This window comes from Apteryx rowi, unplaced genomic scaffold (assembly GCF_003343035.1).
Source record: "Apteryx rowi isolate R43461 unplaced genomic scaffold, aptRow1 scaffold_283, whole genome shotgun sequence".
NCBI classification, from domain to species: domain Eukaryota; kingdom Metazoa; phylum Chordata; class Aves; order Apterygiformes; family Apterygidae; genus Apteryx; species Apteryx rowi.
The window spans coordinates 595,642-608,966 of NW_020449230.1; the positions used below are offsets into that span (position 1 = coordinate 595,642).

A 13,325-nucleotide genomic window follows, 5' to 3' on the forward strand; every position below is an offset into this window, starting at 1 on the left:
CTCCCTCTCTCCACTCTCTCTCTCTCCCTCTCTCCACTCTCTCTCTCTCCCTCTCTCCACTCTCTCTCCCCCACTTCCTTGTATTTATTCCTGTCTTGCTGTTGTCCTCTGTGATTGTTGAGCTCTTCCCTCCCTGAAAGTTCTCAGGACCTAGTTTACTGTCTGCATCACGTGGCACATCCCTCCCAGTACAGGTCCCTCTGGCATCTCCTGCCTAGCCAAAGCTTCTGCTGTCACCTGGTGCAGTGCACCAGAGGGGTTTCCCTGCATGTACACCCCAGCTCAGGCTCTAGTTCTGCCCTGGCTTCACCCATGTGACACGCTACGGCATTTGGAAGCTTTTTCTGTATTACTTTCTGACCTGTGGTTAGTTTGGGGACTACTGCTGACAGATCAGGATGAGACATGCAGAAAAGCCACAAGCTCTTACTTCTTGGTGCTGGTCCTTTGCAGGAAGGAACCAGGGGCTGTCATACAGGCGCCTGGGTGTTGTATGTTCTTGGGTAGCATTAGTAGAGTGCAAATGTTAGATGTGGCATGGCCCTACAGCACCAAAGAGGAGGCACTTTGGGTTATGGGCCAGTTTGCTTGTTCAGTTGCCCAGTGATGCAAGTAGAGAATCTCCCCACCAGCCACCTGCACCCTTATGTAGTCTGAGGCCTTTGAAAATCCATCCTCCATCTCAAGCTTATGACGGTGTGACCACATCCATCTCTAATGGCTCTTTGAGCAGTACAAGATCTTCAGTGAGCTTTCGGCTGGCTTTCTGTCTGACCAGCAGCAGCTGCTGGRTGCCTATCGCAGTCAGACACCCAATGCATGGAGCATGGCCAGGACATGGAGGGTTTCTGTGATGTGCTTGTGCGAACAGAGTTTTCTCTAAAAATCTGCTGCRATGGAGCAGTGGAAGGTAGATGAGGCCCAGCCCAAAGCAATGCCATTCTTTAATGAGCCAGGGGAATCTGGATTGTGCATGAACTGGGATGCGAGGCATAGGAAACAAATACAATATGTCCACAAAAAGGCCCGAGGCAAAAGTTTTTGTGGCCTCGGGCCAGAATGGGGCTGATCGGTGAAAGATCAGCTCTCTTGTCACTGAGGAGGAAGAGTTGGCTTGGAGGGCAGTTCTCCCCTGCAAGAAACTCTAGTTAACAGAGCTTCAATTAGCAGAGCTACTCATTATCCTGCCAGACTCCCAGTGCTGAAAGCTAGAATCATGCAGTCACTATGATTATAGACACAGTCAATTGCAAATTGCAAGCAATTTGCAGCAGGAAATTTGCCTTGCTCTGTAATGCGATGTGTATATTTACAGTGCCTCATATAGCAATATAGTCATTACGTGTTATTAATAACATGGCCTGTTTTTATAAATAAAAGTGAACTCTCTTCCTGAGTTTGCTGCTTTGCAGCATAGCTTGAGGCACAGCCTCCCTCCAGCAGCAGTAGCGTTCCTGTCCTAGTGCTTCAGTTTTCCTCTTATGGCCCCAGGAGTGTGGGGGGTGCTCCCAGGGCCCAAAGACTCCCTCCATGGTGTAGCCCCAGTTTTCTGATAAACTGAGACTCCTGTACCACAAGCAAGGGTGRCAAATGGCTTCAGGCCCTGATGTGGGACAGTTTGGGCTGGTGTGGGGGTGTCCTAACTCCCCCAGCCTCAGGTCTCGTCCTCCTTGGGATGGCTTCACAGGCAGGGCAGAGACTTTCCCATGGACTTGATAGCTTAGGGACTCTGCAAACAGGTGCCACGCTCTAACCCAGATGCATATACACATGCACTGTCAGCTCTACAGAGGTGCTGGCCACTGCCTTATTCCTGCAGGATGAATAATTAGAGGAACATACTCCTAATCCTACCCCTCATGAAAACTTTTTGATGTTTCAAATTTACAAATGCTCCTGAAATCCTTTATTATTCTTATCRCTATTATATTATTAATAATAAGGATACTATAATGATAATCATGTATACCATATATGGCATTCATATATATCATAATGATATTCATGATATAATAATTAATAGTATATAATTAATAGTATATTGAGCTAAGGTGCAAGACATCTGTTGCGCCAGTCACTGTATATTTAAAAATAACATAATCTTGCAAAATCGTTGTACCAGTGACTAGCGTGTCTTGAGTTCTTACAGTCAGACATGGTTTTTGAAACATCTTCAGCCCACGTTTTGTGTGTGTGTGTATGCCTACACAGATATTCAGAATGCCACAAAAAAATCTGTTTTGCAGATGAAACAGAGGGAGAGAAGTTGCAYGGTTTTTATTCAATGTTGTTTGGAAATGTTAGCACCAATTTGACTAAATTCAGCTTTCTTAAAGACCAAAGCAGACACACTTAGAGCAAATGTGCTGATGTTCTGCTCTAGCAGGAGGAGTGAAGGGAACAGGGGGATGAGGGATGGGGAGCCAGTGGTGAGGGGGCCCTGGAAGCATAGCAGCCAGCGGCTTAGGTGCCGGTGATGTCTCTCTGCAATGAGAGGGACGTTCCCTCTCATTCCTGGACTATCAGATAACTGTGGTGCTAGGAAGGATCTTGCAATGGTGAAGGTGAGCTATGGACCAGCAGAGCTGGACAGACAGAGCCACTGCAATCTTCCCGTGCAGGGGCTGAAGGCTCCTCTGATCATTGAGGCTGGGCTGCGTGGGAGGACAGTGTGGGCTCCCTCTCTTCCCCCAGCCAGTTAGTGTCTCCTTTCCCTGASTAAGGGCAGGGAATGAGTTACATCGCCCTATCTAGAAGAACTGTGTTTCCCTGCAGCATGTTGGGTATATGTGGGATCAGTGGCAACAGACAGCTCCCCTCCCTCCTCCTGGGCCTGGCTGCCTCTCCCCTGTGGAGGGGATACAGACAACTTTTCTGATAGGATCTGATTGCTCCTGTCCTGCTGGCTTATGCTGGATGAGACGAGTTCACAGTCACACTGTGACACCCACCCACAGCTGCCTGGATCTGACTGCTGCCTAAATCTGACAGTTCAAATGCACAGTAACTCTCTCTCCCTTCACTTTATGTTCTTGCCAGGGCTCTTCACAAAAAATTCAGCCTTTTCATGTCTATATAGGAGCATACTTTACTCCAGACACAAGGAATGAAGAGGTTAAAATTAGACATGGGCTTGTGTGTATTTCTAAGACAACTGTCCTTGAAGGAACAGCTCCAGGAGGAGCTTGGGCAGGTTGTACAGTTTTATATCCTTTTATTTAGGGAAACTGAATTGCATGGAGTTTTCTTTTGTCATTTTGAGGCACGGAGGTGGACTGTAAGGGGGCTTATTGTAGAATAAACTGCAGCCTTGACTGATAAGATGGGTTTCTCAACTAGGGAAGAAGTTCTTATCAAACCTGGCTCCAGTCTGCAAGAACAGATCGCTCCTACTACAACTCCCTATCCTCAGGCACCTCCCAGCCAAGGACCCCAAGGCATTTACTTACGAAGGTATACCCACTCCCTGAAAGGGAAATGGGGGATGGACAGGCAAGGGATGGGGAGGGGGGCTCCATTCCTCCTGGTTATGGTGCTGCCTGGTGACTCCACAAGGATGAACATTGGAGGTGAAGTATCCCATCAGGTGGGTGCTCTGGGGGACATGGCAGGACCTGTCAGGGACTGAAAGAGCAGGAGGGGGAGAAGTAGACAGATTTCTTTGCTCTTACTCTTAGGCATCTTCTTGAGCCATGGTGTCCTTAGGCTTATGGCTCTTGGTTTTCTTGGCAGCAGGAGAGACTGGATCTGCATCAGATCATCCTCATGAGCAGTTGTGTTTCTCCTGTGCTTGTACAGACCCCTGTTCTGTTGAGGAAGGTGAGGGGCAAATGGCAGGGAATGACCCAGGATGTCCAGCATCCCAGGCTCCATTCTCAGCTAGCCCAGCAATGCCAGGCATCAGGGAACCTAGCACCGTGCTGAGAGCACCAGGCCACAGCCCCATGCATTGCTGCGGTGGGGAAGCCCATGAACAGAGCCCACTGGAGCTGCATCCCTGCCTCCCAAGATGCTCACTGTGCCCAAGCTGCAGGTCTCCTTGGCTCCACAGGGCTGCCAAGCTGAGCCTGCAGCATGTTTCCTACCCACAAATCCCAACAACTTCTCCCTCTTCTCCTCTTCCCCCTCCCCAGCCACTGCTCCAGAGGGCCCGACTGTTTGTACTCTGGTTTTGTGGTCATGGCTGGAGACTATGAGCTGGGGTTCTTGACTTCCCTCTACAGTCTTGCCATGGCTTTCAGGATGGCCACCATGTCACCCTGGATGCCTTGGTCTCCCCCTCACAGTAGTGACAGCAGTAGGGGTGAGGTGGTCCATGGGAAGTGCTAGAAAGCTCTCAAGGTGTGCCAGATATATGAGTAGAAACTGAAGGCAGGTCATCTCATACCACTATCTGCAGTCCGTCCACACCATGCTCTGTGGTCAGCCCACACTACGCTTAGTGCTGCTGCAGCCTCTGAAGTCTGTGAAAGTTCCAGCTCAAAGGGTGGCTCAGGATGGAGTAAGGAATAGGAGACCAAGCGCCTTGGATTGCTGTGGTAGTTACAAGTAAATGAGTGGTTGTGACCTGCTGGAGGGGGGAAGCCCCAGCTGTGCTTAGGAGCAGCTCATTTACATGTTAATGAGGCCGTTCAGCCAGGGTGTTTCTCTGCTGCAGGAAGATATTTCAGTGATGGATGATACTGTGTTTCCAGATGTCCCTTTCCAGCTGCCTGCCGAGCAGCCTCCGCTCTGAGTGAGAACAGGATGGTCAGGCTGGCTCTGAACTACCCTTTGCTCCAGAGCAGGGCAGGGGTGCTGGATGGCCTCCAAGCCCAGGCCGGAGACCCTGAGGGGCACAGCCCAAGGGGGTGCTCTCTYGCCACCCATGAAACCATTTCCCCTGCACAAGCAGTGTGCAAAGCAATCTCCAGCCTCCCCAACAGCGCTGTTCACAGGGAGACTCTGTACGTTAATGCGCTGAGGACGRGCAGGTCTGAGAGCCACTGCTGTCCCAGCCTGGTATTGCAGAACAGCTTTGGACAGCAAGTGCCCGCCTTTTGCACTGCAAGGCTACAAACAGGGCTCCTCACAGCTTGACTGCTCTCCGCTTGGGTTCATGTGCACTCCTGGGCCACCACGGCTTCCCAGGGAGTTCAGCTGGCTGCTGGCTTCTGCTCTCCCAGCTCTGCTTTGCGAAGAGGTTCAGAAGTGTTGAGCTGCCGTGCATCAATGCTGRGAATCCCATTGCAGTACATGGTTTTGTGGCCAGGTGTCCTCTCACCACCCTTTTCCAAGGAAATGCAAATAATGGTTAGACAGTAGATACATCAAATGTTCTTATCAGGTCAGGGCTGGTTCCTTTGTCATGGAGATCTTTGAAGCAGTTTTTTGGTCCCTGAATTTTTCTTCTCTTCCCATTGCTTATTTTGATCCAGTGGCTTGTCTGTGGCTATTTCTGATTTTTACAATGCATTTCCATTTCAGTCTCTTCTCCCCCGACACATCAGGCAGTATACTATGGTACAGGCAGGTTAACTGGTTTTAAACTTCTATTAAACAACATTTCAGAAGGCAAGAGCCTCCATTTCTAATGTGCTCACTCCATAATTTTGTGCAATTAGAAAGGGCTGTAAACTAGATTCTTCAGTTTTTTTAGCCTGTCTTTTTCATGGCTTTGACGACAATTCGCGCAATGTTTGGATTGTGGATACTGAACATGAATTCATGTGTTTAATATAGTAATCTTTAGCCAAATATTGATACTTTTAACAAAGTAATGGTTCCCCAGCAGACATCCAAGTGAGCAGATGCCARTTTATATGTCAGATCCCATTTAGCAGTTGCCTTTTCTAGAAAGACAATATCTGGGATGTGATTACAATAGTCCTGAAATAGTGCATAATTTTATTTGTTCATTTGTTGCCCTTACTTCATCAGCTTGTAATGAGACTGTTTTGGGAGATAGTGTCAAAAGCCTTACTGAAGTCAAGGGAGACAACATCCACTGCTCTCCCCTCATCTGCCCAGCCAGTCATCCCATCACAGAAGGCTATCAGGTTGGTTAAACATGATTTCCCCTTTGTGAATCCATGCTGACTTCCTGATCACCTTCTTATCCTTCACATGATTAGAGGTGGCATCCAGGATGAGCTGTTCCATCACCTCTCCAGGGATGGAGGTGAGGCTGTCTGGCCTGTAGTTCCCTGGGTCCTCCTTCTTGCCCTTTTTGAAGATTGGAGTGACATTTGCTTTCTTCCAGTCCTCCTGATCTCCATGACCTTTCAAAGATGATTGRAAGTGGCCTGGCAATGACATCTGCCAGCTCTCTCAGCACTCGTGGSTGCATCCCATCAGGGCTCATGGACTTGTGGATGTCAAATTTGCCTAAATGATTTCTAACCCAATCCTCCTCCACTGAGGGAAAGTCTTCTTTTCTCCAGACTTTCTCCCTGGTCTCCAGAGTCTGGGATTCCTGAGGGCTGGTCTTAGCAGTAAAGACTGAAGCAAAGAAGGCATTCAGTATCTCTGCCTTCTCTGTATCCTCTGTCACCAGGGCCCTGCCCCATTCATTAGCGGGTCCACATTTTCCCTAGTCTTCCTTTTGTTACTGATGTATTTGAAGAAGCCCTTCTTGCTGYTSTTAACATCCYGTGCRTATGAGTGATGTTGGTTTTGCTCCTTGCCATCACTTTCCTTTTTCTGTATTGGCTGTTTCATGTAGACTGAGTGTTTTCAGCCTCAGAATAGCTGTTTTATTTCCTGAAACCAAAGCAGTTCAAGATTTTATTTTACCTTCCCATCTAATTCACAATCACCTGGATTCCCAGGGTATGATTTAAGGTTTAGCTGGGAGAGTTCCATGCAACTATATTTTCTTTCTTTCTAGTTTTCACAGATWAACTTCAGAAAGCCCATTCATTTGAGCACTGGGCCCAACCAGAATAATTAGTCTAATTTCTAAGAATTAGGCCATTTTTATTCAATATAATTGTCCCTGAACATAGTCATCTCTCCACAAATTCCAACCAATACATCTTGTGAGGTCCTGCTGCTGCTACTCCTCTCTGCAGAATATGTTCTGCAGGTACATTACATTCTCCTCAGATGTATTTCTTTATATGTACCATCTGTTCACAATATCAGCCCAAAGTATATGCTTTATACATGCTCATTGCAGATCAACYTCGTCTGGTAAAAGAGAAGACACGGCTTAGATCCAAGTTTGCCTCCCCACTTGATGCACAGTTCAGCTCCTGCAGTGTCTTTCCACTTGCCTTTATAGCATTGCTTCGGGTTCTCCTCTAGGTTCTGCTTTTGTAACTCTGAGTCACTACGTTGTACTCCTTCCCACACCAAAACCTGTCTTTCTCATCTTTACACAGCAGCATTTTTCTTTCTATGTATAAATCTGCAATTTCTAGCATCTTTTTCTTTTTCACTTTGGAGATCTCTGATCTGCATTACAATGTTGCCCTGAGGGTGGGATTCCATAAGTCATCCAAAAACAAGTATTTTACTCAAATCTCAGGTCCATTATGAGAATCGCCAATTTTTCCCCTTTTTTTCTGGCTTCTTGTTGAAATACAGTTTTACAGGAGTGTGATGTTCTTACTTTCTGTAGCCTACATCAATAACTAGCTTGTTGTTCATCACCTAATCTCCTACTAACCCCATTTAATGCCCTAATTTAGGGCTTTGATTGATTTTGTTATTAACTGCATATTAATTAATTAATCTTGAAAGAAACTCTTTCTTGTGACACTCCATGTTGTCCTTCACTGTACTTGTTTTCACCCAGAGATAAATAGAAAGCATTCAAACAAGAATTTTATCAGCTGTGTTCTTRGATAGTTTGAGTTATGGCCAAGTTTCAGATTGAATCTCCATGTGGTTGTGTTCGTTTCAGATGCTGCCTGTTTTTGTCCATGGCTGATGGTCTCTTTTGAGTTTGTGGTTAATGTCAAGATGGTGCTGGCACTTAGAAGTAAGGTGAGCATTTAACATACAAGGTGTTAAATGTACTATATATGCATATATAATAATAGTGCAGACTGGTCCACAGTGTGGGAGCATGCTTCCAATTATCACTTTGAGAGCTATCTAGTACATACACTGCTCTGTCATCTCTGTTCTGCATATAATATCACTGCATGACATGACTTCCCTGTCTAGTCAAGCAGGAGGTCTTTGACTTCCTACCAAAAACATCTTGAAGGCAAACCAGGGGAATCTGGGAAGAGGAAGTGGGTTACGCTCCAGAAACACATCAGGAAGCTGGGGAAAGAGTTGGAGAAAAGAACAGATGCAGGGAATGGGGTGCTGATGGTTTCTGTGGAAAGCAAAGGCTGGGCTGGAAAGTGCGAGTGAAAACAGTAGCAGACCAGGTCAATGCAGGGAGGCAGCAGGCTGGATGGAGAGAGATTTTTTTTCTATGTTCTGTTCGCCTTTCACAGTATTATAAATTCCAGTCCTGTCTTGGCCCAGAGACTGTCTGGAGGCCAGAGGGCACTGTGGCTGCCAGCAGAGTGGGATGTGAAGGAGAGGCAAAACAGATAGAGAGCTCCGCGTTGAGCTGGGCATAGCATAGGGCTTGGTCAGAGCACAACCAGCCCAGCCTGGTGCCATCCCATGCGTTCACCCTTACAGCAAGAAGGGGCTGCCTTGGGAGGCTGAAATCCCTGGGGGAAGGGAGTTGGGACTGAGAGAGGGTTGTAAGTATAATGAGGCAACCACAGGGTTTAGGGCTGAGGGAGGCATTGGCCATGCCAGGTGAAGCTTCCTGCCTGTCTTGGAGCCTCCTGCTATTTGGTAGGAGCTGAGGAGAGGGGGACCCCAGAGCTCTCTGCAGGTCACCTCTCGCCTATCCCAGCTGCTGCCAGTTCTTGGCTGAAGTCTGTCCAGCACCATTAGCTCAGACCACCTTGGCAGAAACTGTCTGCCTTGTTAATTTAATGAGCCCCTGCCTTAATGCATGGCAAATCCTGACATAAATAAAATAAAACGTGTCAAAGTGGAGCTTCTTTCCAATCACAATTCATTAGTGAGCTCCAAGCCACTGGCCTGACCACAATCAATAGTCCTAGTTGGGGAAAAGCAATTTGTATCTCTCACGGGGGATCTCGGGAGGAGGCAGGTCCATCCCACACAGGCATGGTCTGGGCAGGGCCTGCCTCCTGCAGCAGGGTCCCGCACGGGTTCCACCTGGCCTGGGTCATCAGTATATGGCACAGGGACAAGGGCATGGTCCTTCCTCCCTCACCCAGCCTCTCCATGGTGCAGGAATGCACCAGCTGTTAGGGTCCTGGCATGACCTGAGGTGGGTTGGCTATAGCAGGACACAAGCTCCTCACTGCTTAATGGGGACCTGCCTGGGCTCCCCACGCACCCTCTGTTTCTAGGAGCTGTTATAAGGCTGGGCAGCTGGTGTCATGTCCAGGTACTGACTGCTCATCTTGCTGTTTTAGTCCCTTGTCTCCTCCTCAACAGGGAAGGAACAGCCTCCTCAATCCTTCCTTAGCATCCTAAGTGCTCCGGGAAAGGCCAGATCGGAGCAGACAGATCCCAGGAGATGAGGACGACCCCTGAACTGAACATGAACTCTTCAGAGCTGATAGCCCACTCTGGGGCGACCTAAGCTGGAGAGCAAACCAGCTCTGGGGCCTGGCTGAAGCAGAGCCTGCCCTGCCCTGCCCTTTTGGGCTGCCTGCTCCAGGCATGCTGCCTCTACGGTTTGCAGCACAAGGCATCTCTGTAAAGTCAGCTGTGAGCAGCTGTGAAGAAGTTGGTGTGGTTATGATTTATCTACGGTGGCATCTGGCACCAAGTCCCATGGTTGATAGGAGAAGCAGAAAAGAAGGCCCAGGGCATCCTGGCCCCAAAGCCATCTGAGGCAGCTGTGGGCACTGGGAAGAACTGGGCAGGACAGTGCAAGGTCTTGCAAGTGCTGTGAAGCTGGATAGCAGGTGCTGGCTGTGAGGATCAGTGCTCTGGCCTCCAGCTGTGTGCTCTGAGAGGTGCGTGTCCTGGAGTAAAATGCACACCCAAATCTCTGTCATCCCTTGTCCACTGTCTGCCTGGAAAGCCCTGGAAAGGCTCTTGGCCACTGTCCATTGCTGTGGCCACTGGGGATAGGCTGATGAGCAGGGCCCAGGGGCCTGATCTTTTACAAGTGGGCCATTGCGTGTACTGGCTTTGTCATGGATCTCTCTGCTACTTGGATTATTTGGAGCCCTTTGAGAACAGAGATGGGGCCAGAGGGCCCAAGGCTGCTCTGGCCAGAAGCTGCTTTGTGCCTACAGGGAGGGTCTGGTGAGAAAGTGTCTCCTTCCTGGAAAGCAATGGGCACTCTATGAGGCACAATGTGCCAAGGTGGGTGTATAGACATATGATTGCTGCCTGTCCCTCAGTGAGCGCTCCACTCTTGGCACTGGCTCTGCAGAACAAGAGCCAGGGCAAATTGTGGAGGACTGGCTGCCCTTGGGCAGTGCCGGGTCCAACTGAAGGCCTTGTGCCAGCTGTCCTGGCTATCTGCTGGGGTTCGCTGCCCAGGAAACTGAGAGGCCTCCTGCTTACTCTCATCTCCCCTGCGTATAGACTCTCCTAATGATTCCATCCTCTGCTGCTCTCAGTGGGCAGTTGCAGAAGCAACTAGATCAACCTTATCCCAGACCTCCTGCATCCCTTCCCCACTGAAGCCTAGTGGGCAGCCTAGACTCAGGAGTGGCTGGCAATGTGTTAACCCACTTATCCATGAATTAACATCAAATCATGGCTATAATTCAGAAACTGATGCTGCTCAGAGTAAGAACTGGGTGGAGTTAACCTTGAATCACATTGTTTGGATTCGGTTCTTCCCTCAGACATGGTAGAGCACGGACTCTGGCTGGTCTCTGGTTTGGCTTCAGTAGGGACCAATGCTGACCCAACAGGTTCCAGTCTTAGCTCAGCTGTCCTTCGTGTTATTCAGACTCATTTTGGCCTGGAGCAATTCTGGATTCATTATGGTTTGAATTCATTAAGATTTTAAAATTGTGCTCAGGCTCAGCTCAGATTCAAGAGGAAAGGAGCAGTTCATACAAGTTGTTATTGTATTGTCTACAACTAAGGTTCAAATTTTAATAGTGAAGGTGGCTAAATTCTGGTACAAAGTCCTGGGGAAATGGGGGTGTCTCCTTTTAGAGAGATCTTTAGGTCTGGATTAGATATCTTGAACGGTGATGTGGTACCTGGCCTGCATTGAATGGGAGGTCAGACTAGATGATCTGCTCGTCTCTTCTGGTGTTAAACACCGTCATATTGTGAACATGCAGGGATGTTCCTGAGAGTCTGAGGGGAAATGGGATGGGTTTCAGTCCCAGACTTTCCCATACTGCGTGTCCCCTTTTGTTATCTCCAAACACTTAGGGTATTTCACTGCTGTTCTAACCAGTCCTGTTGTGTCTGAATTCAGGCAGTGTATTTGCAGACCAAACTCTTACCGAAGATTTTGTTCAAACATTTCCAAGTTTGGTGCTAGGTTTTGATGAGATGCGATGATCGTGATAGCTCTTGAACATGCCACCAGTGGCTCCCAAGGCATACTTTGGTCCTCTATTCCTCCACAAGATAGTGTATATTAAGGATGCAGCCTGTACTGCCAGATCAAATTGTCCTCCCCGGGGCTTTCTGGCTCGGGGTTGTTTCTTTCCAGACTTTTGCATACAGAACATTCATTGCCAAATTACAGCTACAAGAAAAGTGCTGTGTCAAGACTGATGTATCAACCTTGTTTAAGAAAAGTTCATTAGTGGTGAAAGTTCTTTGAACGAGGTGTATTTCATCTCAGGAACACGCCTGACTGGGCAAGGTACAGGTCTGGGGAACAGAGTCATTCTGCGCTATCTCTCAAGATGCTCATATCATCTGCCAAAGCCTCTGAGAAAGGTTCATTTTTGCAGTGAATGACTCCGGAATGATTCGTCTCCTTTATCAGATCAGCTGTGAACTGTGAGTTCTCCCTGGTGCTACTGCAGAGAACAGCAGTAAGTTTATCCAAGCTCACTGGAGGAATGAGTTACCAAGACCTGTGGATTCTTCTGAATATGACTATGCCCCCACATTTCCAAAAAACCTGCAGCTGCTTTAAAGCAAATGCTTTAAAAACACCTTCCCTGTGACAAAAAGCACGGAGGGGAAATACTACTTTGAAAGGATCTTTCTGAAATAAAGCATTAGTGAAGGGAAACACCTTAAGGTAGGGCTGTATCTCATTTACACCTGGCTGTGCTCTGAAAATGCAAGTAGACTGTTCCCAGTGCAGGAGGGGATTTTAAAGGTGCACATGTTAAGTCAGGTAGTCTCTCAAACTGCGGAGTCACTGCTGTGACTCCAGCATGGCATCAGCAGAAAGCCAGTAGCACAACCAAGACACGGAGCATCGTTAAAATAATAGCTACACTACAATTGTCAGCTCTGACTTACGATCTGGGCAGCAGCTGCAGATGCCATCAGCAATTTGCTTTCAGAGGGAAAGTGCTCAGCACTTACAAAAATCGCATGCATGCTACAGTGTCTGGAGGCTGATGCCCGAAACCAGACGCACCCTGACACGGTGTGCCTTGTTTGAAGTAAGTTAGAGCGTGTGGCTGAACATGCTGCAGCCGGTATCTGCCAACGACAAGGCACAAAAAGCTTGCGGACACCTTTGGAAAAACTTAAAAGGAAATCCCAGGCTGATGGAGCACAGGTGAGGGCAGGAAGGGATCAGTAGAACCTACAGAGAGGCTGGATCCAGCACATCTGCATTACCCCTACAGTCATTTATCTTCCTGGACTTAAAAGTCATCATGCTTTGGTACAGTTTTTGTATTGATGATTTTCAAAAAAAATTCTGAGAAATCAGTACAGATTAATAAATGAATCCATTGGTTCTATTTTGTCCTTGATCTAAATCTTATATTTTCCAGGTACGCTTTAAAATGAGTTGTTTCTAAAATATTTTTCATTCATTTTCACTCTGCTTCGGCAATACTTCTAATTGGTTAATGGAACTATTTGATAGGATTTACATGTATTTCAAAAGAGAAAAAAAAATAACATCAGAAAATGCCACAATTTTTGAATGAAAAAGCAGCAAAAAGTTAATGAAACAACTTTATTAAAATTTACCAAAATATCGTATGATTTTGAAAGAACTCTTTCTCACAAAAAATGTTTGCTTTTGGAAAGGATGCAATGCTAGATTAAAACATTCTGACGAGCTGTAATTGCAGCGAGGTCTGTAACTACGCAATTGCTGCCCAGGCAGGAGAAGCTCTTCAGCACATGCTTAAATTTCCCTAGGAACACATGCCAAACATTTGCTG

General features: G+C 47.5%; 1 long non-coding RNA gene across 2 annotated transcripts in view; it reads left to right on the forward strand.

Annotated features, from left to right (window-relative positions):
* LOC112967646 overlaps positions 1 to 12,859 on the forward strand; it is a 17,113-nt gene extending 4,254 nt beyond the window's left edge. The window contains exons 3-5 of one of the 2 annotated variants that reach the window (XR_003254036.1): positions 3,340 to 3,453; positions 7,889 to 7,971; positions 9,447 to 12,859. This is a non-coding gene — a long non-coding RNA (uncharacterized LOC112967646). The remainder of the gene's footprint in view (positions 1 to 3,339; positions 3,454 to 7,888; positions 7,972 to 9,446) is intronic. The other variant, XR_003254037.1, reaches the window with a different exon arrangement.
* Positions 12,860 to 13,325: the final 466 nt, after the last annotated feature.